Here is a 16,911-nt window from a genome sequence, read left to right on the forward strand (position 1 = left end):
CACTTTTTTGTTGAATGTAGTAGATTAGAAGAGTTTCATAAGTTTTTAAAGGGGATTTTAGTACAACATTGGGGAGAAGAGATTGTTGATGGGGTTGAGTGGAGGAGGTTGTTTCTTTTTGGGTTAACTGGGAAAAGCAAAGTTTTTAATTTTAATTTGATGAATTTTGTTCTTAGTCATGCCAGATACGCTGTAAGACAAAGACGGAATTTGGGACATTATGAAGGGAAAATTGTGAGTGTGGAGGTTTTATTTAGAAGTATTTTAGAGAAAGATATAGAAGTAATATATAAATATGGTGGATGTAATTTTGAAAAATTGTTTGTGTGGGGGAGCACTTTTATTGAAATTGAGTCGAATGGAAAACTTGTTTTTAATTATTAATTGGTTTTGGTGGATGATTGTGTTTTTTTAATAGGTTTCATTTTTCTTTCTTTCTTTTTTGATTTTGTAAAAGGATGAATTGTTCATCCTTTTTGATTATTGATTGAATGTTGTAAAATATTATGTGTTTTTTCATAATAAAAGATAAAAAAAAAAAATACGCCCGATCTCGTCTGATCTCGGAAGCTAAGCAGGGTCGGGCCTGGTTAGTACTTGGATGGGAGACTGCCTGGGAATACCAGGTGCTGTAAGCATTTTGTCCACTAGGGTGTCTGTCCTCTTGCATTATTTCATCAGCAACACTGCCTTGTAGTAAGCATTTGATGCTGAATTGACTAAATGCAGCTTCTATGGGCTAGTCTCCCCTGCCCTTTTAATACAATCAAAGTTCCTTGTGTTGTCAGGGAGCAACTGCCTTTTATGCATAAGACAAATAAGAATATTGTTACTGAATGCAGCTTGTGTGTGCTTTGTGCTCCCTCGCCCTGTTCAAATGATCAAAGGGAAATAATGCTGGTGAGGAGTGGAACTGGACTGCTGTCTGATGGCCCTGTGTTTTCCATGGTGGAATTACAACCCTTCTTTTACGGAGTAAATCAAAAGCACAAGAGAATGTGAGATGTTATCGATAATAAATCAATTGGTTTCATGCATTTGTCTGTGTGTGTGTGTGTGTGTCTGAATGTGATTGTATTTCGTCATATCGCATACATTTGTGATATCAGACAGGTTAATTAAGATATTAAAAAGTCATTGGTGATTTTTTCTACAGTGTTGCATGATGGGAATCTAGTGGTTCACTGATATAATCTAGTAAACAAAATAAACAACTTTTTCACCACTCTGTCTGCAAGTGCATTCCTAAACGGCATTTCACGCAGGTCGAAGTGATGTGATATTATCAGAACACAAAGTGGTTACCGTTTAGACGAAAATGTTGGCACTGGAGAGACTTGCCCTCCACCGATGTGTATAAGTCATACTTACCTGGCAAGGGAGCTACCGTGATCAAGAAGGCGGTTCACCCAGGGCGAGGCTCAGCCATTGCACTCTGGTTGTGCTGACCCCTGCGAATTTCCCAAATGCGGAAATCTCGATTGCATAATTTATGGTAGTGGGGGACTGCGTCCGCGCTCTCCCCTGATGTCTTGTTTGATGATAAACCTTGAGGCTTGACTTGTGCTTATGGAGATCTTTGAAGTCAGTTTTGAAAGAGATTTTGTGGACCAATCTGAAAGGTGGACCAATCGAAAGGTGGAAACATTTGTTTGTAGCGAAACATTGTTGGCATTTTGTGGAAACATCATGTTGCGAAATGCAGCATGGTATTTATGCCACGCTGGTACTTCAATCAAGAGATAGTTGAGAAGCCGCTCTAACCCCACCCCCAGTCATGATGTGTCATACGCGCCCCATGCGCTTACAATATGAAATTGTCCATACATGCGCTCCTCCTTAGCACAGAACAATGCAATAGTTTTTCAACATTCAGAGCTTTTGTGTATTTATTCTGGCTAGTAGGCTAGCTGCATGGGAAATTGTTGCTAATGATGTATTTGTCAGAAGTCATTGTATTTGTCAATTTTTTCCCACAAGGCTGAAATATGTGCCCTCGCTTTGAAATGTTAGCAAGGTTTGTTTGTATTTCATCCAACTATCTGTGCTAAAAAGTGATGGCTACAGTATATGTAATTTCTTCCCCTTTTTGAGTGACCCAAAGTTCAAGCTGCTTATCTAATTGGTGAAAATGCAATGTCTGTTTATCAGACTCACTTTGACTCTATATGGTGTACCAAGAGTTGTTCCTTCGCTTACGGCCATACCAGCCTGAATACGCACCTGTTGTTGGGTAATTGACACAGGTGTGAGTGATTGCGCTGAGTCTGAGTGTTTGCTCCAGAGAGGTTGTGTTTGAGTTTTTGGGCTTTTTGAAGTACAATCTCCTTTTTGTGAATTGATTAAGTTTGAGTTATAGTTTGGGGTTGTTCCCCGACAGCATATTGCTGTTTGGGGGACTTTCCTCCTGTCGTTTTTGAGGATGGATACAATGGCTTGGACCCACGCTGGTAAAAAGATGACGAACAAAGGAAACATGGAAAATGGCGCTACAACAAGACACAAGCAAAAGTATGAAAAGAATTTAACAGTGGCTGTGGAAATTATGGGAGAGGAGAAAATTACAATGATGGAGCTATTGAGAGGGATTAAAGAAGTTTGTGGACTGGTCTGCGGATGTCGGGTCAAAGATGAAAAACGATATGAAGTGACGCTATCAAGTGCGAGAGGGAAGGAAAAACTGATGGATGGATTTAAAATCCGGAGCTGTCGAATCATGGGAAAGGATCTTTCGCTGGATGAGATGGTTGTATCCTTCTTAAACCTCCCAGTATATATTACAGACGAGGACATCACAGAACGGCTAAGAGCATGGGGTGTGTCTGCTGTATCACCGGTGAAAAGGCGCTACTGGCCAGGGACGGAAGTTGCCGATGGGACGCGCTTCTGCAAAGTAAAGTTCACAGACACTGTGCGCTCGCTGCCATATTCGGCCAAATTTGAAACGATGGAAGGGGCTGAGTATTTTAGAGTAATACACGATCGTCAGGTGAAGGTCTGTAGGCTGTGTATCCAGCCAGGGCACGTGCTACGTGAGTGCCCTGATTTCGCATGTCATAAGTGTGGTGAGCAGGGGCATTACGCACGAGAGTGCAATGGGAGAAGAGAGCGCGGTTGTGTTGGATGCGGGAGGAGTGTTGCGCAGTGCTCATGTTCCCATGGTGAAGATGCTCATGACTTGGCATCACAGGTCTTCAGCGGAAATAGTGTCATGGAGGAGAGCGAGATGGAAGGAACGGGGGATGAGATCGGCATGAGCGAGCAGTCCCAGGGAGAGAGGGAGGGCGAAGAAGACCAGAGGCAGTCGGAGGATGAAGCAGAGACGGGGCCTTGTCCTGTAGGAAAGGAGGCATTAAAGGATGGAGGGATAAGTTCAAGCCTGGATGATGTGGAGTTGGAGAGCGTTCCTCGTGGAGAGGGGGGGTAGAGTGGTTTGGAAAAGAAGCACATGGAGAGGCATTGGCTTCGGGTTCTGCAGGTGAAGTGGAGATCCCGACTGTGTCTGAAGTCCAGGGAGGCTCCTCTAGGGAGGTGGATCCTGCAAGGGATGACTCTTACAAACGAAAAGGGTCGGAAGAAGAGCTGACGGAGGAAGAGAAGGAGCACATACAATCTCTGCGGAGGGAGAGTAAAAGGAACATGATAACCAGGAGGAAAAAAAGGTAAAAGATCAATCAGGAAGGACTGGATTCATCCCCTCCTCTTTATATTCATAATGGTGAGAGTTGTATCTATCAACACTAATGGACTTCGTAGCAAAGAAAAGCTAGAGCTAGTGTTGGAAGCCTTCTCTGCGGACATACTATGTCTTCAGGAGACTCATTGGACTGAGCCGTATATGGACAATGTAAGGCAGAGATGGAATGGACAAATATACGTAAGTAATGGTACTGTGCGGGCATGTGGGGTAGCTATTTTGGTAAAACATAATGTTGTGTCTAATATAAATTTGTTATGTGCTGACACTGTGGGTCGAATGGTGGGAGTGGGTTTCACTTATCAAGATGTAGAGTACTCGTTATACAATGTGTATGCTCCTAATAAAGAAATTGAGAGGAGGGTTATGTTTATGTCAATGGGGGGATTATGTGGGAAGAACTGTCTGCTTGTGGGAGATTTTAATGTATGGATGGATAGGCTAGATGCCTCAAGTAGCGCACATTTTGGCTCTGACTCATCTAGGGGAGCGCTAGTAAGGCTAATGCGGGATGAGGATTGGGTGGATATATGGAGGGAGAGGAATCCAGATAAGCGGGTGTTCTCTCGAAGACAAGTGGTGAGGGGTGAGCTCAAGCAGTCACGTATAGATTTGTGTCTCGCTCATAGAGAGGTTGCGCACTTGGTTACGGGGGTAGAGTATTCTCAGACATTTTTTAGTGACCATGATGCTCTGCTTTTCCGGCTGGGTGCATCAGGGGAGGGGAGGGGGGGGGGGTTTGTGGTGTCTTAATGCCAGTCTGCTGAAGGATGAGGGGTTTAAGGCAGCAGTGAAAGAGTGTGTGAAAGACGCCGTGTCAGATCCTCTATTTGAGTCTGATGTGAGTGTGTGGTGGGAAGGATTAAAAGGGGAGTTCAAGAGGCTGGCAATATCTAGTGCAAGACAGGCAAATGTGTTAAGGAGGAGGGAGGAGAGGATTCTTAAATCCCGCCTGTTATTGGAATTAGAAAAGGTAGAAAACTGTCCAGGCTATGATGTTACAGAGTACCTGAGGGTGAGGGAGGAGTTGAGGGTAGTAGAGAGGCACAGGTGTATGGGGGCAGTGGTGAGGAGTAGAGCACAGTATGTGGTGGATGGGGAGAAGAATACTGCTTTTTTCCTGGGGTTAGAAAGGAGGATGCAGGAAAGGAGTTTTCTAACGGAGCTGTTAAATGAGAGAGGGGAGAGGGTGACAGATCTGGAAGGAATTTTAAATACAGTACATTCCTTTTATAAGGGTTTATTTACGTCGGGCGGGGTAGATGAAGTGAGTATGAGAAGAGTGCTAGAAGCAGTGGAGGCTAGGGTGTCGACTGAGGATGCAGAGATGTGTGATGCTGATTTTACATTGGCAGAGATTAAAGCTGCTATCTTGGGCCTGAACTTAAATAAGAGCCCGGGTTCAGATGGTCTGACTGCAGAATTTTACCGAGAGTTTAGGGACATACTGGCCCCACTGATGCTGCGTGTGTATGTGTGTATGGAGGAGAAGAGGGTAGTCCCTGAATCTTTAGCTATGGGTGTGTTGACTATGTTATATAAAGGGAAGGGGAGCAGACTGAAATTAGAGAACTACAGACCAATAACCCTTTTGAACTCAGACAATAAGGTGCTAGCTAAGATAATGGCAAATAGGTTGAATAAGGTGATGGGAAGCATCATAGCACCTACTCAGGCCTATGGAGTTCCAGGGCGGGATGTAGTGGACACCCTCTGCACTATCCGAGATGTAGTGAAGCAGATGCAGGAAGTGGGAGGGGCGGTGCTCTGTCTAGATCTGAATAAAGCTTTTGATCGGGTGGAGCATCGGTTCCTGTTAGAGGCCTTGGCAAGATTTGGGTTCGGGCCTCGTCTTAAAGAATGGGTGAAGCTTTTGTATGGGTCAGCTTGCAGTGTCGTTAAATGTAATGGTGTGCTAACTGATTCCTTTCCCCTGGGCAGGTCTGTTAGGCAGGGTTGTCCATTGTCTGCATTGCTATACAGCATCTCAGTAGAGCCTTTAGCGGCGTTTGTAAAGCGTGATGGAGGAGTGCATGGAGTGGACCTCCCGGGGGGAGGCGTCAGTGTAATGCATCATTATGCTGATGATACCACATGTACTGTGCGGGATGGAGAGAGTGTGAATTGTCTGATGAAGTGTTTTGATGTGTATGGGAGAGCTTCTGGGGCTAAGGTGAATGTAGAAAAGTCACAAATGTTATGTGCTGATGATAATGTTATAAGTACATGTAACATTCCTTTTAAGACTGTTAAGGGGCATGTGAGAATTTTAGGTGTGAATATTGGGGTAGATGAGCGGGAGGCGAGGGACTTAACTTGGACAGGGGTGATTAATAAAATAAAGACGACTTTAAATTGTTGGAAACAAAGGAAATTAAAATTGAGGGGGAAAGTGGTGGTGGTGAATGCATTGTTGATGTCCAAATGTGTGTATACCTTAGGGGTTATGGACATGCCGGAATGGGTTCTGAAGGGAATTAATAATTTAGTGTCTGATTTCCTGTGGGGTGGGAAGGGGGTGAAGATTGCTCACGATGTGATGATAGCAAATTATGATAGGGGTGGGTTGAGATTAATAGATCTGGAAGTGAAGTTAAAAGCCATGAGGGTTAAGAGAGTGCAACGGTTTTTGTATGGGGAGGAGGGTCAGGGGTGGAAGGAGTTTTTCAGACATTGGTTGCATAGGAGTGGAGGTTGTGGGGATTACGGGTTGTTAATGTGTTTTAAGCCTAGCATGTATGCAGAGGTGCCTGAGTTTTACCAGGAGGTGTTCAGGGCCTGGGCAGAGTTCTTACCGCAGGTAAGTTATGAGTGTGACTCTATAGGGGTGATTTTGAATATACCAGTTTTTCTGAACCCAATGCTGAAATCAGAGGGAAAGATGATGGAGAGTAAGGTAATAATGAAGGCAGGTATGATAAGAGTGAGGGACTTTAGGTACGAGGTGGTGCCGGGGTTCCTGCCTGATCAGGCGATCGTAGATACTGTCTGGGGTATAGATGAAGATGTCAGAAAAGGGACGGTGTTGCGAATGTATGAGAGGATAAAGGAGTGTGTTCCAGGGGAGTGGGTGAGGCTGCTGGACAATCATTCGAGTAATGGAGTCTTAGAGACCTTGCCTGAGATGAAGGTGAAATGTGGAGAAACCATGCAAGCCTTATCCTCTACTCAGGTGAGGGCCTTATACTGGGCGATTATTACCAGGAAGGTCAGAGCGCCGGCATCGGAGAAAGTGTGGAGGCAAGTTTTTCCAGGGATGGAAGTTGAGACGTTGTGGGAAAACATGGTAGTGAGGCTCAACAGTCTAGAATGTACCCATTTTGACTTTATGTTGAGGCACAACCGTGTTTTTACTAAGGTGGTGTTACATCAGGTAGACAGGTCAGTGTCTCGTGTGTGTGATGTATGTAGAGATGAGGATGAAAATCTGATGCACATGATGTTTGAATGTGTTGATGTGGCTGGGTTTTATGTGAGGTTGAGGGAAATGTTAGAAAGGTACTGGGGAGAAGAGATAATAGGTGGGGTTGATTGGAGGTGGTTGGTATTGTTTGGAGTGGGTCAGCATGTGAGGGGGGTGAATATTGTATTGTTGAATTTTATGCTATCACATGCAAGGTATGCGGTATATTCTAGGAGGAACTTGGCAAGGTTTGAGGGAAAGAGGGTGACAGTGTGGAAGGTATTTGAAGGATTGATAAGGAAGGATGTAGATTTGATGTATAGGTCTAAGCAGGAGGATTTTGAGAAGGTGTTTATGAAGGATTGTGGATTTATTACTGTGGGGGAGGATGGTGGTTTGGTGTATGGGTTTTGATGTGTAAAGTGTTGGAGATATTATTTTTTATTTATTTTTATTTTTATTTTTTATTTTTTTTGTGGAATTTGTCTTAATAAAGTCTTGTATGCATTGGTTGTATAATTCTGGTATTTTAATTTCTTTGGGTTTTTTGATTTGATAGGGGGTGAATTGTTTGCCTGCCTATGTTTAGAAATGTATTGATTGAAATGGTTTTTGCATATTGAATTTGTAAATATTGTAAAACAAGAATTTTTTATAATAAAAAAAAAAAAAAAAAAAAAATAAAAAAAATACACCCGATCTCGTCTGATCTCGGAAGCTAAGCAGGGTCGGGCCTGGTTAGTACTTGGATGGGAGACTGCCTGGGAATACCAGGTGCTGTAAGCATTTTGTCCACTAGGGTGTGCTCTTGCATTATTTAATCAGCAACACTGCCTTGTAGTAAGCGTTTGATGCTGAATTGACTAAATTCAGCTTATATGGGCTAGTCTCCCCTGCCCTTTTAATACGATCAAAGTTCCTTGTGTTGTCAGGGAGCAACTGCCTTTTATTTATAAGACAAATAAGAATATTGTTACTGAATGCAGCTTGTGTGTGCTTTGTGCTCCCTCGCCCTGTTCAAATGATCAGAGGAATTAATGCTGGTGAGGAGAGGAACTGGACTGATGTCTGATGGCCCTGTGTTTTCCATGGTGGAATTACAACCCTTCTTTTACGGAGTAAATCAAAAGCACAAGAGAATGTGAGATGTTATCGATAATAAATCAATTGGTTTCATGCATTTGTCTGTGTGTGTGTCTGAATGTGATTGTATTTCGTCATATCGCATACATTTGTGATATCAGACAGGTTAATTAAGATATTAAAAAGTCATTGGTGATTTTTTCTACAGTGTTGCATGATGGGAATCTAGTGGTTCACTGATATAATCTAGTAAACAAAATAAACAACTTTTTCACCACTCTGTCTGCAAGTGCATTCCTAAACGGCATTTCACGCAGGTCGAAGTGATGTGATATTATCAGAACACAAAGTGGTTACCGTTAGACGAAAATGTTGGCACTGGAGAGACTTGCCCTCCACCGATGTGTATAAGTCATACTTACCTGGCAAGGAAGCAACTGTGGTCAAGAAGGCGGTTCACCCAGGGCGAGGCTCAGCTATTGCACTCTGGCTGTGCTGACCCCTGCGAATTTCCCAAATGCGGATTGCATAATTTATGGTAGTGGGGGACTGCGTTTGCGCTCTCCCCTGATGTCTTGTTTAATGATAAACCTTGAGGTTGACTTGTGCTTATGGAGATCTTTGAAGTCAGTTTTGAAAGAGATTTTGTGGACCAATCGAAAGGTGGACTAATCAAAAGGTGGAAACATTTGTTTGTAGCGAAACATTGTTGGCATTTTGTGGAAACATCATGTTGCCAAATGCAGCATGGTATTTATGCCACGCTGGTACTTCAATCAAGAGATAGTTGAGAAGCCGCTCTAACCCCACCCCCAGTCATGATGTGTCATACGCGCCCCATGCGCTTACAATATGAAAGTGTCCATACATGCGCTCCTCCTTAGCACAGAACAATGCAATAGTTTTTCAACATTCAGAGCTTTTGTGTATTTATTCTGGCTAGTAGGCTAGCTGCATGGGAAATTGTTGCTAATGATGTATTTGTCAGAAGTCATTGTATTTGTCCATTTTTTCCCACAAGGCTGAAATATGTGCCCTCGCTTTGAAATGTTAGCAAGGTTTGTTTGTATTTCATCCAACTATCTGTGCTAAAAAGTGATGGCTACAGTATATGTAATTTCTTCCCCTTTTTGAGTGACCCAAAGTTCAAGCTGCTTATCTAATTGGTGAAAATGCAATGTCTGTTTATCAGACTCACTTTGACTCTATATGGTGTACCAAGAGTTATTCCTTCGCTTACGGCCATACCAGCCTGAATACGCCCCTTTTTGGAGGTTTCAGGAAGTGAGTGAGCAGCAGGTGTTGGATTGTTTGGAGAGAGAAAATCGTTTTTGGTTTTGCTGGTTTATATACTTTAAGTTTGGAAGTTTGTGTGGGGAGTGTAGCTTATTTTCTTTGTAAATATTTGCGTTTTTATCCCCCAACGGCGTGAGCTGTTTGGGGGATTCTAAGTAAAATAACTGGACGGATACAATGGCTTCGACATCAAGAATAACAACAACAATGAGAATGGACAACGGAGAAAAAAGAGCGTCGAATGAAGAGTTGAGGAGAAGAAAATATGAGAAAGAATTGACGGTGAACGTGGAAGTTATTGGAGAAGAAAAAATAACAACGATGGAATTGCTGAGAGGAATAAAAGAAGTATGTGGAATGATATTGGGATGTAGAATGAAGGACAGAAATAAGTACGAAATAACCATGTCACACTCGAAAGGAAAAGAAAGACTACTAGACGGGCTAAAAATAAAGAGCTGTCAAATAATGGCGAAAGAACTGGGAAATGATGAACTTGTGGTGTCCTTTTTGAACCTGCCGGCATATATTACGGATGAGGAAATACATGACAAATTACAAGGATGGAATGTGTACGCAACAACACCAATCAAGAGGAGGATGTGGCCAGGAACGGACATTGTGGACGGGACGAGATTTTGTAAGGTGAAGTTTACGGACAGTGTGCAATCATTACCTTACTCAACCAAATTCAATACTGTAGAAGGATTTGAATATTTCCGAGTGATCCACGATAACCAAGTTAAGGTATGTAGACTATGTATTCAACCGGGACACATACTCAAAGAATGTCCAGAATTTGTATGTCATAAATGTGGTGAACAAGGACATTATGCCAGAGAATGTTCGAACATCGGTGATATGTGTAGAAGGTGTGACAGACCTAAGGACAGATGTAAATGTAAGAAGGAAAATGATGTCTTATTTCTGCAAACACTGGACCTCATTACTGAAGAAGAGGTTGAGAGGAGTGAGACTATGGAGGGGGAGGAAGAGAGTGATATGGAAAGTGTGTCGCAGGTGATTCCAGAGACAGCTATAGATATGCTTGGAGAGTATGTAATGCCTTCTGGCAGTACTCGAGACGCATTCTTGGTCTCTGCTGCTGACAAGATGGAGCAGCAGCACATGATTGGTGAATTGAATACACAGGTAGAGATGGTGCAAGGTGCTTCTCAGGTGCCTGAACCAGCTTTAAACCTGTGCGAAAATGAAACCAAGGAGAGGGCTGGGTCCACTGGAGTTGATGGCACTGTTAAAGAATGTTTTACAAAAGGCTTGGATGTTGCTCCCCTTACAAGTACAAGTCAGGAGTCAGACGAAGAAATAGATATTGAGGATTTTCAGCGGTTTGCTAGAAATAAGAGATCATTAGTGAAAGCTAAGGAGGTGACGGGATCTGGAAAAAAGAAAAAGTCTATTTTGAAATGACATGTTTGTTTTTGGCTATATTTCTGCATATATTAACAATGATTAGAGTTGCATCACTAAATGGGAACAGTTTAAGAAATATGAACAAATTGGAGCAGGTTTTGGTGTCTGTTGAAACGGACATGTGGTGTTTTCAAGAGACTAATTGGACGGACGCCAAAATGCTGGAGATTAAGAGCAAATGGTCTGAGCTCATTTTTTGTAGTCACGGAAGTGATAAAACATGTGGAGTGGCTATTTTGGTAAAAAATGATGTGGTTAAAAATGTCAAGCAGGTATATGCAGATAATCAGGGAAGAATTATTGTTATTGAGTTTGAAGTGCAAAATGTCCTTTTTCGTCTAATTAATGTTTATGCTTCGAATATTGAAGCGGAAAGGAGAGATATGTTTAATAACCTAAGAACACTGTGTTCAGAGAACTGTATACTAGTAGGAGATTTTAACGTGAAGTGTACTAGAATGGATGTCTCGAGAAGTGATAGTTTCAGACATGATTCGTCTAGGAATGCTTTATGGGAATTAATGAATAAGGAAAATCTTGTAGATATATGGAGGGCTGAAAATTTAAATAGAAGAGAGTTTTCGAGAAGGCAGGTGGTGTTAAATGAACTAAAACAAAGTAGAATTGATTTATGTTTAGCAAAGGTAGATGTGGTACAGCAGGTTCAGAAGATGACATATAATTTTACAGCATACAGTGATCATGCAGTAATGTCATTTCAGATAGGTTCTGCTGTGGAGATGAGGGGGGGAGGTGTCTGGTGTTTAAATGCCAGTCTGTTAACTTCTTGGGACTATAGGGGGTGCTGTTCCGCATTAGCATATTTGGGTCTCCAAATTAAACTGCCTCGTGCTAAATTCTTGATCGTACAATATGCATATTATTGTTATTATTGGATAGAAAACACTTTCTAGTTTCTATAGACGTTGGAATTTTGTCTCTGAGTGGTACAGAACAATATCTACAGCACTTTTCATGACAGGGGTCAGATTTCAGAAATTTTTACCCCTGATCTGGAGTCTGTTTTTAAGGCGACAGTGAATGCTATGAAGAAACCGACACTGCCTACGTCTTCCTCTGGGTGTCTGTACGTCATCACGTTTTGAATGGAGTCTATTGCACAATCCCAGCCCATATAAAACCACAAAACGTGGGAGGACCTCTCTCTCTTCTCCGCGCGCCACAAGCAAGATGGACATCGGACCTGCCTCATTCCAAATCGTTGTTTAACTAGTTATATTTCTCCGGTCATGTTTTCAGTCGTTATAGTTGTTAAAAACATCATAATGTAGTTAATTTGAACCGTTTTATAGCAATTTATATCCGTTTAGTGCGATTCTGAGGAATTTCTTTGTCGTGCACTTTTTAGCTTTGGAAACGTTTCGGGGTGTCGGTCGTTGGTGGTGGACATTTCGAAGGACAGAGGACATCTATCGACCAAAAGACGTTTATAACATAGAAAGGATACATTGCCCAAGAATCTGATGGAAGAACAGCTCAAAGTAAGCAATATTTAATATGATAAATCGTTGTTCTGTCGAAATATTTTAAACGCATATTTCGCCATTTTGTTTGGTATAGCTTCACTTGGCGAACCCTGTATTGAAAAGTAAGGATAATTTTAAAAATGTAAATCAGCGGTTGCATTAAGAACTAATTTGTCTTTCGATTCCTGTCAACCCTCTATTTTTTAGTCAAGTATATGATTAGCTTTCGATTAAACTAGATCACTCTGAAAGCTGACGTTCCTCATTTTGAGGCTTGAGTTGTGACTATTTCCATTGTATAACCACGGTTTTGTATGGCTAAATATGCACCTTTTCGAACAAACTGTATATGTATGTTGTAAAATGATGTTACAGGAGTGTCATCGGAAGAATTCTGAGAAGGTTAGTGAAAAAATTAATATATTTTGGCGGTGATTACGTTATAGCGCTCTTTGGCTGGAATCGATGCTCTGGTAACGTTTGCACATGTGGTATGCTAACTTATCGATTTATTGTGTTTTCGCTGAAAAACGCTTAGAAAATCTGAAATATGGTCTGAAATCACAAGAACTGTGTCTTTCCATTGCTATGCTCTGTCTATTTTTATGAAATGTTTTATGATGAGTAAATTGGTCATACACGTTGCTCTATCTAGTAATTCTAGTCGATTTGTGATGGTCGGTGCAATTGTAAACTGTGATTTCTACCTGAAATATGCACTTTTTTCTAACAACACCTATCCTATACCATAAATATGTTATCAGACTGTCATTTGATGAGTTTTTTTCTTGGTTAGTGGCTATCAATATCTTAGTTTAGCCGAATTGGTGATAGCACCTGAAGGAGTAAGAAACTGATGGAGTTAGAAAAGTGGTGTATTTTGCTAACGTGTTTAGCTAATAGATTTACATATTTTGTCTTCCCTGTAAAACATTTTAAAAATCTGAAATGGTGGCTTTATTCACAAGATCTGTATCTTTCATCTGGTGTCTTGGACTTGTGATTTAATGATATTTAGATGCTACTATCTACTTGTGAAGCTATGCTAGCTATGCTAATCAGTGTGTGGGGGGATGGGGGGTGATCCCGGACCCGGGGTAGAGGCTCGTTAGAGGTTAAAGGAAGAAAGTTATATAAAGGAAATTGTTGAATGTATCGAGGATGAAATGTCTAATGTACTGTTAAAAGAGAATGTGTGTTTATGGTGGGAGGAAGTGAAAGTTAAAGTAAAAAACAGGAGTATTAGGTACTCTAAAAATCGTAACCGTTTAGATAAGCAGAAAGAAAAAATGCTTAGAAATAGGATGTTACATGAACTTGAAAAGGCTGATGCTGATCCAGACTATGATGTTGTGAACTATTTGAAAATCCAGGCAGAGCTAGGGTTTTATGAAAAAAAGAAATGTTTAGGGGCTATTGTTAGGAGTAAGGCACAGTACGCCTTGGAGGGAGAGAAATGTACTTCCTTTTTTCTGGGGCTTGAAAAACGAAAGCAATTTAAGAGTTATATTGTAGAATTAGAAAATGAAAAAGGTGTAAAGGTAAATGATTTTGTTGACATCTTAGATTCAGTTGAATCCTTTTACAGAAATCTTTATAAAAAGAATGATGTGGACAAAGTGTGTGTTGCAAAAGTGTTGGAGAAAATCAGTGCCAAAGTATCTCAGGCAGATAGAATGATGTGTGATGAAGAGATTTCAATTGTGGAAATCAAGAAAGCAATTGAGAACACTCAGGGAAATAAAAGTCCAGGTTTGGATGGTTTAACAAATGAATTCTATAAAGCTTTTGTGGATATTTTGGCACCCATTTTATTGAAGGTTTTTCAGTATATGGAAGAGAATAAGGAAATCCCTGAGTCTATGTCAATTGGTATGTTAACCATCTTATTTAAAAATAGAGGCAGTAGGTTAAAGTTAGAAAATTATAGGCCTATTAGTCTTCTAAATTCAGATTATAAAATACTGACTAAAGTTTTGGCTAATAGGATGAAAATGGTGATTGGAAGTATTATTACATCAACACAAGCCTACGGAATACCCGGAAGAGATGTTGCCGATGTAATTTGTACAATTAGAGATGTTGTTAATCAAATGAAAAATGAAGGTGGTATAGTTTTAAGTTTAGATTTTAAGAAAGCTTTTGATAAAGTGGAACATAGTTTTCTACTACAGACTTTGGAGAGGTTTGGGTTTGGGCCAAAATTTGTATCTTGGATTAACTTGTTGTATAGTGGAGCAAAAAGTTGTGTTAAATGTAACGGAGTGTTAACAGATACTTTCCCTATAGAGAGGTCAGTAAGGCAGGGTTGTCCTTTGTCAGCTCTGTTGTACAGTGTTTCTACGGAACCTTTAGCTGTTTTAATACTTGGAGACAAAGAGGTGAGGGGTGTTGGAATCCCAGGTGGTGGTGTCAGTATTATACATCAGTACGCTGATGACACTACTTTTACTGTGAAGGATATAGGTAGCATTGAAAGCATTATGAAAATCATAGATATCTATTGTAAGGCATCGGGGGCTGAAGTAAATATAGAGAAGACGGAAATTATGTTCTTTGGGGATATCAATGCAAATAAGTGTGAGATTCCATTTAAAGTAGCTAAGGATTTTATGAAGGTGCTGGGAGTAAATATTGGTGTAGAGGAGAAAGAGGCAAGGGATATAACTTGGACAGGGATCCTCAATAAAATCAAGCAAACTTTGAATTTCTGGAAAAATAGAAAATTAAAGTTAAAAGGTAAAATAATTGTAGTAAATGCTTTGGTATCATCTAAACTTGTGTATGTTTTGGGAGTTCTAGACATGCCAGAGTGGGTTCTAAATGAATTGAATAATGTGGTGTCTAATTTTATATGGGATGGTAAAGGTGTTAGAATTGCGCAGAAAACATTGATAGCAGACTATGATGATGGAGGTTTAAAACTTGTAGATTTTGATGTTAAAAGAAAAGCTATTAGGATAAAAATAGTAAAGAAATATTTGTATGACAGCTTAGTTTATGGCTGGAAACATTTTTTCAAAGCCTATTTGGATGAGAGTGGTGGATGTGAAGATAATGGGTTGTTGATGGGTCTTAAAAAGAAAATGTGTGAAAAGGTACCAGATTTTTATAAAGAAGTGTTAAATGCATGGGCAGAGTTGTTGCCTAATGTGTATTATGAGTGTGGGCATATTGACCTAATTATGAATCATCCTGTTTTTCTGAATGAGAAACTTAAGTACAAAGAAAAGGAGTTATATAGTGAAGTATTCATGAGTGCAGGTCTTAGACAAATAAAAGATTACACATATGAGGTAATTCCAGGTTTTTTTCCTGAGGAAGCTATTTTTGATACCATCCATGAATGGGATGTAGAGGTGGGTAGGGGAACAGTGAGAAATATGTATGAGAAGATAAAAGAAAGTATACCAAGCAAATGGGTGGATTTAATAAATAGTGAAGTTGTTAGGGAAGATTTATTTGTCTTTCCTAATTTGTTTATTGGTAACAGTAAGGAGAAGGCTCATTTATCCAGTATCCCGGTGAAAAGATTCTATAAAATAATGGTAGAGAAAAATGTGAAAAGGCCAGCTGCGGAGAAAGTTTGGAAAGGAATTTTTCCGACTTTGGACGTAAAAAAGATATGGAAAACTTTAAATGTAAAATATAATAGTATGGAATGTGAAAGTAACGATTTTAAAATAAGGCATAATCGTATATATACAAAAGTGGTTTTACATCAAATCAATAGGGAAATAAAAAGAGAATGTGACTTATGTGGTGAGTCACCGGAAAATTTAATGCATTTGTTTGTGGAATGTGAGGAGTTAAAAGATTTATTTTATAAAGTAAAGGGAATGATTCATAGAAACTGGGGGGGTGATATTTTGAAAAAATATGTGTGGGATGAATTGGTGTTATTTGGCGTGTCTGGTAAATGTGAGGGTGTTAATGTGGGTTTGTTGAATGTTGTTTTGAGTTTCTTGAGGTATGCTATTTTTTGTAGGAGGAATTATGCTTTTTTTGAGGGGAAGAAGGTAAGGGTGTGGGATATTTTTGTTGTATTGTTAAAGAAGCATATAGATATGTTTTATTGTTATGGAAAGGAATGTTTTGATGAAGCTTTTGTGGAGGGGAGTGGGTTGATTTCAAACGTGGATGGTGGAAGAATCACTTATAATTTTTGAAAGTATTGGTATGTTTATCTATTTCTTGGTTTTCATAGTTGTTCGGGAGTTGATTTCAACATGCCTGTTTTGTGAGATTGGAATTTATGTTAGGCTTTTATTAGTTTTTGTTGTATTTTATTTATTTGAGTTCTTTGATTTGATAGGGGGTGAATTGTTCACCTGCCTATGTTAGTCTCGGTTTTTGTGTATTGTACATTTGATAAAATATTGTAATTGAAACTTTTTTATAATAAAAAAAATAAAATAAAAAATAAAAAAATACACCCGATCTCGTCTGATCTCGGAAGCTAAGCAGGGTCGGGCCTGGTTAGTACTTGGATGGGAGACTGCCTGGGAATA

At 40.2% G+C, this 16,911-nt stretch overlaps 2 non-coding genes across 2 annotated transcripts; both read left to right on the forward strand.

Moving 5' to 3' along the window:
- Window positions 1-1,363: 1,363 nt before the first annotated feature.
- On the forward strand, window positions 1,364-1,527 carry LOC139567371 (U1 spliceosomal RNA). Its single transcript, XR_011673376.1, has one exon. It is a non-coding gene; the product is annotated as a U1 spliceosomal RNA (small nuclear RNA).
- Window positions 1,528-8,597: 7,070 nt separating this feature from the next.
- On the forward strand, window positions 8,598-8,753 carry LOC139567372 (U1 spliceosomal RNA). Its single transcript, XR_011673377.1, has one exon. It is a non-coding gene; the product is annotated as a U1 spliceosomal RNA (small nuclear RNA).
- Window positions 8,754-16,911: the final 8,158 nt, after the last annotated feature.

Source organism: Salvelinus alpinus, unplaced genomic scaffold (genome assembly GCF_045679555.1).
Source record: "Salvelinus alpinus unplaced genomic scaffold, SLU_Salpinus.1 scaffold_332, whole genome shotgun sequence".
Classification (NCBI taxonomy): domain Eukaryota; kingdom Metazoa; phylum Chordata; class Actinopteri; order Salmoniformes; family Salmonidae; genus Salvelinus; species Salvelinus alpinus.